Below are 9,662 nucleotides of genomic sequence, written 5' to 3' on the forward strand. Positions count from 1 at the left end.
GGAAAAATATGTAAGAAAATAAAATGCGTCATAGAGGAAAAACATAGGGGTATTGAAAATTGAAACCAGGAGAATACTAATCTGATGGAAATCAAAGAAGGAATCAAAAATACTGCAATTAGATTGAAGAGAACCTGAGAATCTTTCAAAGAAAAAAATGAGGTGAGAGGTGAGAGTTTGAAATCTTGAAGCAATGTGAGGAGATGATTTGTCGGCAAACGACCTAGAATGTTGTTGCGGCAATCTTCGCAATATTTGCCTGTCACTTGAAGGAACGTGAAGCTCTATTTTGGAAACAAGAGAGATGTTGGATCGGTTCAAGTCAGAGAGATGTTGGGTGGATGATGGGTTGCTCAATTACGTTTTTTTTTCTATTATTTCATGGAGTAAATTCAGATTTCACTCAATTATCCTCATAATTTATTCCCCATAATGTCTTTAATTGAAGTTTTTAAAGTGTAACTGGTGTCGTGTTATGTTTGATAAATAATATACCTTATTAAAAAAAAAGACCTTGTTATGTTAATAATTCCCATAGATTTTTTGATATATATATATATATGTAGGGAAAATGTTGGGTATGCCGCCGATATCAAGTATGCTAGCACCCATTGTGTCTATCTCTTTCTTCCCTTTTTCTGAAATGACCTCCATATCCTTCCTGAATGATACTCCATCATGTGTTCCTATTGGTGCTATCCGCTAGCATACTTTATATCGGCGACATACCTATCCCTCTCCCATATATATATATATATATATATGAAGCTTTTAATATTCACCACTAATTATTTTTGACAGACTTTCATCGAATATAAAGAAAACAACAAAAATGTCTGAAGGTGTTTTACTTTTTTTGGGGGCGGGGGGGATTGACTATGGGAAGGAGGAGGTGCGCCCTAGGGACGGGGATCCTTAGGACGAGGTAGATGAATGAAGCTCATTGGCAGCATAGCCAAGTATTTTCCCCATATAGATAGAGCAGGGGCTGTGCTCTCTGATATCTTGTTTTACTCCTTCAAGAGGGAGGAGGAGAGGGGGTAAAAAGGTCTTTACATGTTTGTTAAAATTTTTTTTTTTCTATAACGTTTGTTAATTATTCGGTGCGCATTCCTTTTCCTTGAGGGGGGTGAAAAGGTCTTTACATGTCTGTTAAAGTTTTTTTTTTTCCTGTAATGTTTGTTAATTATTCCGTACGCATTTCGCTTCCTTGAGGGGTAAAAATGTCTTTACATGTTTGTTGTTTTCTTTTTTCTTTTTCTGTAATGTTTGTTAATTATTGGGTACGCATTTCTTTTCCTTTTCTGACGGTTCGGAATGGCAATGGCCATATGGGACTATGATTCATTATTTAAATTTTGAAATTTGTCTTGAAAATTTTTGACCGTCATAAATTTTGAAATTCGTCTTCGAAGGTGCGACTGATGAATTTCTATCGGTGCCCTAAAGACAAGTCTCGTTTGACTTCTAAAGACAAGTCTTGCCGTTTGTCAAGCTGGATTAACGCAGAAAAAATCTGCACACAGACAGAGAGAGAGAGAGAGTGATCTCGAGGGTGGGGCTTCATGGGAGGGGTGAGAGCCAAGAGGTATTGCGATAGAGGGAAACAGGGGACTATGCAGCAGTGGAGGCAGAGGCAGAGGATCGCTCAGTGTTGCAGCGATGGAGGCAGGGACGGAGGATCTCTCAGCTTTGGAGCGATTTCCCTATCCGAAGTCCAAGCCACTTCAGTACCACCACAATGAGGGAGAGTAAGGCGTCGGCTCGAAAAACAAAACAGCATATCCCGCCCTTCATGTTTTTCCAATCTCGAAACTCCAAAGAGAGCCGGAACCAAAATAAGTATCTTCTATCACTGATCCCAGCCTGGCATGTAATTTCTTACTTCTATCCTCCTGATTCTTCTTCCAGTACTCGCATTAGAACATTAGTCAAGCTGGATTAACGTAGAAAAAAATTGCAGAGAGAGAGAGAGAGAGAGAGGGAAGTGAAGGGAGACTGAGCTCGAGGGTGGGGCTTCATGGGAGGGGTGAGAGCCCAGAGGTATTGCGGTAGAGGGAAACAGGGGGTTATATAGCAGTGGAGGCAGGGGCGGAGGGTCGCTCAACATTGCAGCGATGGAGGCAAGGACGGAGGATCGCTCAGCTTGGAGCGATTTCCCTATCCGAAGTCCAAACCACTTCAGTACCTGTACCACAATGCGGGAGAGTAATCCAGTTAGAGGATATGAGCTCCCCCTCTCCCTTCTGAATTCTGATTCATCTACACACGCGTCGGCTCGAAAAACAAAACAGCATATTCCGCCCTTGATGTTTTTCCAATCTCGAAACTCCAAAGAGAGTCGGAGCCAAAATAACTATTTGCTATCGCTGATCCCAGCTTGGTATGTAATTTCTTACTTCTATCCTCCTGATTCTGGATAAAAATCCTCTGTTTTTCTTGATCGGTGTTTTGCTGTGTTTTGCTACCTGTAGAAGAGGACACGTGGATAACTTCAAGTGAACGGTCCAGATGCTTGCTTGGTTGAAGTTGTACCAAAACCGAGTTGAGGTAGGTGAACCAGACCAAGATAGGTATGACCCAACCCAACCCGTACGAGGCATTATTTTGAATTTTGAAACCCTAAAAATCCGTTAACTCCTCTCTTCTTCTTCTTCTTCTTCTTCTTCTTCTTCATCCCTCCGTTTTCTCTCTCTTCTTCTTCACCCTCTGTTTTCTCTCTCATTCCCTCTTACACGTTGTCTCTCGGTTCAAAGGATACTTGCAACTGATCTCATCTCGGCTATTCTTGAAATAGTGAGCGTGTTCGAACATCAACGAAGCCCCCTGCTGGTTCTCGCGCACATACTGGTTCGATCACCCTAAGGTATGAAACCTAAAACTTACTTTCCTCTTCTCTTAATCTCTTCACTCTCTGTTAAACCCTAAATATTTTCTTCTCCACTCTAACCAAAAGCTTCTTACACGCTCTCCCTCTTCATTGGTTATCTCGAATTACTGAGTGATTTCGAACATCAACGAAGCCCCTGCAACTGATCTTGCACACATACTGGATCGATGACCCTGAGGTATGAACTACTCTGGCTTTCCTTGTTAATTACCTTTTTTTTTTCGTGTAGCAGAGGAACCTCAATTGGATGGCGGCATGGGTTGTTATCCGGTATCTGTACCACCTCCCGCAGGGCATGCCATTATGTGAAGTGGGGTGGCATGACCCGCATAATAGGAATTGATGGATCTGAGTAAACTTGTTGACATGTCGCTCTTTGATTTCCAGGTCTTATTTGATGTGATACATCCAATATGATATGTGATGGTTTTGCTGATAGTTATACCGGTCTTGCTAGTTTATGTGATTTGTTTCTTGGATTCACAATTTGGCTGTCTTTGAGTAGTGGTTATAAGAGATCAGTGAAATGGTTTTGAAAACCAGAGTCATCATAAGAGGATTGCAGCTTTAGTAAAAGGGTTCCAAAGATTGAGTATATGGATGGATAATGTTGAGATTGTAAGGTAGATTCTACTGGGAATGAAGGTTGATTGCCATTGAAATCTTTTTCAAGTCTTATTAACCATCTCATCTTTGATTCAGAAGATATATACTAATGTAATTTGTAAAGACCTTTTGCTAGTTTCTGTAACTTGTAGAGTTGCTTATAAGGTTATTACAACTTTCTACTAGGAGGAAATGAACATTCCTATATTTTTACCGAGAATACATGTCGACATAGTCTTTGCTTCCCTAGTCAAATTTTTTTTTTTGTTTAAGATTCCATCTTAAATTTTTATCATGGAGAAGCTCCCTTGCCAGCCCCTCTGTTTGTTTGTTAGGAAATTTCATTAATTGAAGCTAGGTTTTCATAATAGGTAGAAGTTGTTGAACTTGTTACTGTTGGGTTGCTAGTTCATGATCTTATCTCACAATTACTAACCAATTATTTGTGCAAATAAGGAGTCTTTAGCTCAAAATGGTAGAGCACCTGGGGTAATGCCCAGGTTATGGTGGTTCGAATCCACCAAGACTCTGAACAAAATAACTTGTATGAGTTCAACAACTTTAGAATCCATCATCTTGTATGACTTCAACAACTTTGGAATCTATGGACAGAATGGGGGTTGAAACCAGTGATCAATTAATGCTCTTAACAGTTGAATAATCAGTAATATAAAGTAGAAAGTAAACGATCGAAATAGTGGACTAAAATCAGAATTCAGAGATCAGATGTAAATGAGGAAATTTAGAACCGATTGCATCCAATACAAATTAACACTTAACTTATTAATGTACTTTATCACTTCTATTATGTTTTCTACAGCAATCTTTATCTCTGGACTAACATCCCAAACAACCCTCTCAATAGTGGCATTTATGTCTCTTCTTAAAGGAGGGTGTAGGATTTGATGGCTACACCTTGACAAGCGTCACAAAGGCCTGTTCAGAACCAAGAGACTTGTATCTAGGCTTGCAGCTTCATGGTTGCATGATGGACACAGGGTTTGTTTCTGAAACACCAGTGATCAATGCTCTAATAACTGTGTACTCTAAGTGTGAACAACGAATGGTGTCTACCACCCAGATTTTTGGGACAGCTCTTGCACCCAACATTATCTCTTGGACCTCCATGCTAATTGGCTTCCTGCAAAATGGGCAGAATGAAGCGCAGTTGGGTTTTATAAAAGAATGCTGAAAGTAGGCATGAATACTCTTTTAGATATGTATCAGTGTAGAATGCTGAAATGCCAGACACAGAGTGAAGCATTTATGAGTAAAGAGCATTAAAATTTGAGAGATGTTGACATTTAAATGGCCTCTGTTCATACTTTCCTTCATATAAGACCCCACATTTCAGAACTTCATTTGAAACTGTATGTTATTTCTACCTGGATTGTAATATGCATTAATATAAAAACATTACAATAGGCTCTCAGATGTGAGAATTCTACAAAGATTTAATTGATGAAAATAATGGCCATCCTTTGCTTGTTACCAACATCAACCAATCTATCACTCATTTCCCTATATATTCATTCCCCTGTGACAACATCTGCTACTTCTCAATGGTTAGGAAATGCTCTCTTTCTTGGTTCAATGATGTGATCAGAACAAACAGGCAAAAGCTGAAGATCATATAGATTCACTTATTTACACTCAAAATGGGTTAATATAGGACCATCTAAAGATCAAAGCAGCAAATCGGCATTTCATAGAAAAGTAGCAATATTGATTCATACATAACAGCAATATGGATCAATGATATTGCATTATCTGCAAGCCCTATCCATCCATCCTTGCAACTCCTCTTCTATTCACCTGTTCCTTATCACCACATTTTCCACTCAATTATCAGTCCAAGCTCCAAAATAACAAGATTATCACAGAAACCCACTTCATTGAAACCAAGAACTTAAAAATCTATGAGATCCATACTTGATTATCTTCAAGTTTTGTTACCTGTGTTCAAGGGTTAGAACTTATGAACAAATATAATAAACAAACCCATAAAACTCAAAACAGAGAATAAATACCCAATCAACAGGTTCTTACTTACCCTGACCAGTAGACAAAACAGGGTTTCCAACCCTTTCTTCATTTCCTTGAGATCCCCACACCCATCAAAAGAGTTACTGTAGTTACATCTCCCATTTTTGCTGCTTACCATTTCTTCTTAAGCAATGGTTCAATTGCTTCTGTATCTCAGGGAGACTATTGAGACGATTAATGGCAGTGGCAATGGCACCAATGGACAAGACACCCAAGTATATAATAGGAAAGTAAATGTTGTTGGCTAATAGGTTGTGAACCCAGATGAGGAAGAATATGTAAAACTCAGAAGGGTTGGTTTTGCCTCATCTCTGCTGCTACATTACACATATAAACTTGAACTCTGCCAGAAAGCATACAATTACAACCCAAAAAAAATAACACTAGACCTACATCCATCAAAAACTCAAAAAAACATTAACAGTGCTTCAAAAGTGTTTTGTTCAAAGTCTTGGTGGATTCGAACCACCATAACCTGGGCATTAACCCAGATGCTCTACCATTTTGAGCTAAAGACTCCTTACTTACAAAAAAAAAATTGTTAGTACAGAGGCTAATCCATCAATAAAAATGCTTAGAATCCTAGATGTATTGGCAATAACAAAGAAAAGAAAAAAAAAAAAGATCCAATGGAACTGAATTGTACTTAATAGCACAAACATAAGGATCCTCATTAACTGAATGTACTTGATAAAAATTCAATCCAGCATGATTATAGGTTGCAGTTGTTTGTTCTCTTACAGCATATGTTCTGAAGCGTATATAGAAAATTGAAGTGGGCTTTGATTGATCTGCCTTTTGTTAACCCACATAACAAAAGTGGTACTAGGCTGTTCTGAACAAATTGGAACAATATCTAGAAGTATTAGGACCATATATATAAAACAATATTATGTGGAATAGGGCACAGGTGTTAGTTAATTAATTCCCATCCTTCAAAGCTAGGATCCAAGAATCTGGTCATCTGGAACCTGAAATTTCCCATCTTTGTCTCAATATTATAATCCAACTTTGATTTTCTTGGAACTTCTCCACAAAGGGGATTTGATCATTTAAACTGAGAGATAGGGGGGGGGCAATTTTCTTATTTTTTGGGTAATAAAGATCTATTCATTATGTAGAAGTTGGAGTACAACCCTCCATCAACCACGGAGTGGAGTCTGTTGAATGGTTGTACACAACATAGACAAAACCTTCCATGCTAAGGAATTTGCCATTGCATTTCATTCCGTCCAATATATAACTGAAGTTACAGAAATATAACTCAAGAAATACATTACTTGTTCAGATCTGGAAACATACCTTGGGAGGAAGAGAGACCTTCGTGAGCAGAGAGAAACCTTCGCGAGCGGAGGAGACCGCAACAGAGCAGAGAAACCCGCTCCTTCTTCAGCAGAGAGAGGGTTGTGAGAGGCTACAGTGAGATGGGTGAGAGAGAGACTCGTTTGCAGAGAGAGTGCTGTGAGAGAGATGCAGTGGGAGGGGTGAGAGAGAATCGTGAGCAGAGACCGCTTCCTGCAAGAGAGATGCAGCGAGAGGGGTGAGAGAGAGAGAATCGTGCAAGGGAAAATGGAAAATTTCGAAAACAGGGATTTTGAAATACAGATCGCCTTTTAGGGATTTGAAATTCAAAAACTAACTGAATTGTTTGGTCAGAACTGGTTCAAATGGTTGGTTCGAATCATCCATTCTTTTAAACCGGATTTAGTTACCTTTTCAAACAAAAATAATCTCAGCTGTTGGTTTAAAAGAGGACACGTGTCCTCTTCTGCAGGTAGCAAAACACAGCAAAACACCGATCAAGAAAAACAGAGGATTTTATCCCCTGATTCTTCTTCCAGTACTCGCATTATAACATTTCGACTCATTGTTAATCATTACAAATCTTCCTCTTCCTTCTGACTCTCGTTTTTGTGTTAATTTGTATATTTAAAAGGATTGTAGAGATTGTAGTGACTTCCTCTGAGGGGTTTTTTGTGCACTTGAGGTTTCTTAACTGTCACATGCCATATATGTTAAATTGCTTGCTTTACTTGGGGGATGGGTTGTTGGTGTGAAACTACAATTATATTTACTTTCTGCACTCTGCACTCTGCACTCTGCACTCTGCACTCTGCACTCATCTAGATGTTTCATTCCTTGGTTTAATGATGTCCTAATACTTGGTTGAGAGCTTCTACTAGAATTTGGAATTTTTTAAAACTCATCTCTTACCATCATGGATACTTTGTCAGATTAGAGTGCGGTTCTACTGAGAGAAAACTTTCAAAATTGAATACTCTTCTATCAAGCCACAATCAGGACAAGGGAGGGCTGCTGTACATAAAGCAACCCACATTTTCTTGAAATGCATCCCCAGTTTTTCAAGTTCTTCACGAGTGAGGTCATGTGACCCTACAAGATCTCTTAGTTTCTTTGTTCTCAAGAAAAATTTTAAAGTAAAAACACTAGGGATAGCTGCTACATGAAATTTATGACGGGCATTGAAATTCTGTAGTTGAGAAATAATTTCAAAGTCCATGAGGTCCCGACTTGCTGAAGCCCCTGTGACCCAAGGATGCAAGAGAAGCCGTGGAGTGCATAAAGATTTCAATAGTCAGCTCTTCACTTTACATTTGTAGACAAGAAAATGGGAGTTCAAAACCAGGTGAGTCAACTATACTTTTCCTGAAATGTTCATACATTACCTCTTGAGCTGTTGGCTCCTACAAGGATCAACAACTAAAAGACTGGAAATCAATTGCTTTGCTGATGAAGAAATATTCTGTCAACTATGCTCGTCGAAGCTGAATTCCCCCTATGAAGAATCCAAATTGCATTTGAATTAGAAGGAAGTTTATGAATAGCTGTTGATTAAAATTCACACACCTAAAATCTGATGAAGAAACAAAAGGATAGAAGTTTACTGTCAATATAAGTCGTTGCTTTTGCCGATTTGATTTAGTATAGAAAGGTGGATACCTAAAATATTCAAAGTGAAATTGATTGATTGTAGGTATAAAGGCCCATGAATTGAGGCATGTAACAAGATTGTGGCTTGACTTACCCAGAAAGGAGGATGTACAAGAGACTCCCAAAGACCACATATCAGTTGCAGAAGATATTCTTTGTTGAGATAAGGTCTCAGGGAAACATAATCAATCGAACCTAACAATCCAACAATTGGGTCAGTGAATTCATCAATAGAACTCAACCCAAAGTCCATAATCTTCAAAGGTGAATCCTCACTAGTGTTCAAGAATAAACAATTCTCTGGTTTCAAGTCATGGTGAACAATATTAGCCCAGTGTAGTGCACTTAAGCCATTGGCAATTTGCTGAACCACAGCTGCAGCTCCTTTCTCTGAGTACCTACCCTGCGAAACTATTCTATCGAAAAGCTAACCTCTAGAACACAGCTCAAGCACAATGTGAACTCCGTTTGGGTCATCATAGATGTTGTAGAGGTGTATCACATTGAAATGAGGAGATATATCTCTGGCTATCTTCTTCATAACCAGAATCTCATTTCTCACTAAGGCCTCTGAAACTTGAAATCCTACTGAGGTTGTACTTGCTTCTTCTATTTGGGTCGATGTCATTCCCTGAGAATTTCCTGTAGGATTTATTTCCTTATATGTCCCAATTGACCATTGATTAGGTTCCATTATGGAAACCCAATATTTGATTTGATTGCCAATTAACTTGGATTCTATTAAGGATATCTACCACATTAGTTTGGTTGCAAATAGAGAAGATTGCTCTTTAATTGATTGGCCTACCTTAATGGGAGATGGGCATTGTGTTATTAAATGAGACTAGGTCCCCTCTTATATGGTTACGTACTAATCTCACCCATTAGAGAAGTGCATTGAGAAAATACTAAAGGGAGAAACCTACCTCCATCGAAGAAGAAGAAGGTTGCTCATTTGTGCAAGGACGACATCAATGGCTGCGTCAAGCTCTGCTGAAAATAACACGCCATCGACGGTGAACAATATTTCGTTTCCCCTTCTTGTATTGAAATGGTCATAGTGTATAGGCAAGATCCTAATTATGATTTAAGAATTATTATGTTATAAATTCCATCAGTGGTATCAGAGCTTGGGTTCGCCAATTGTAGACACCCAATTTTGTCACCC

General features: G+C 38.8%; 1 long non-coding RNA gene and 1 pseudogene across 1 annotated transcript; both read right to left on the minus strand.

The window, feature by feature from the left end:
• Positions 1 to 4,299: 4,299 nt before the first annotated feature.
• Positions 4,300 to 6,947, minus strand: LOC122083145. Its single transcript, XR_006141573.1, has 3 exons — positions 6,845 to 6,947; positions 5,550 to 5,885; positions 4,300 to 4,637 (listed from the first exon to the last, which is right to left on the minus strand). It is a non-coding gene; the product is annotated as an uncharacterized LOC122083145 (long non-coding RNA).
• An 843-nt stretch (positions 6,948 to 7,790) lies between these two features.
• LOC122084807 lies at positions 7,791 to 9,188 on the minus strand (annotated as a pseudogene).
• Positions 9,189 to 9,662: the final 474 nt, after the last annotated feature.

This window comes from Macadamia integrifolia, chromosome 7, assembly GCF_013358625.1.
Source record: "Macadamia integrifolia cultivar HAES 741 chromosome 7, SCU_Mint_v3, whole genome shotgun sequence".
In the NCBI taxonomy this organism is placed as follows: Eukaryota; Viridiplantae; Streptophyta; class Magnoliopsida; order Proteales; family Proteaceae; genus Macadamia; species Macadamia integrifolia.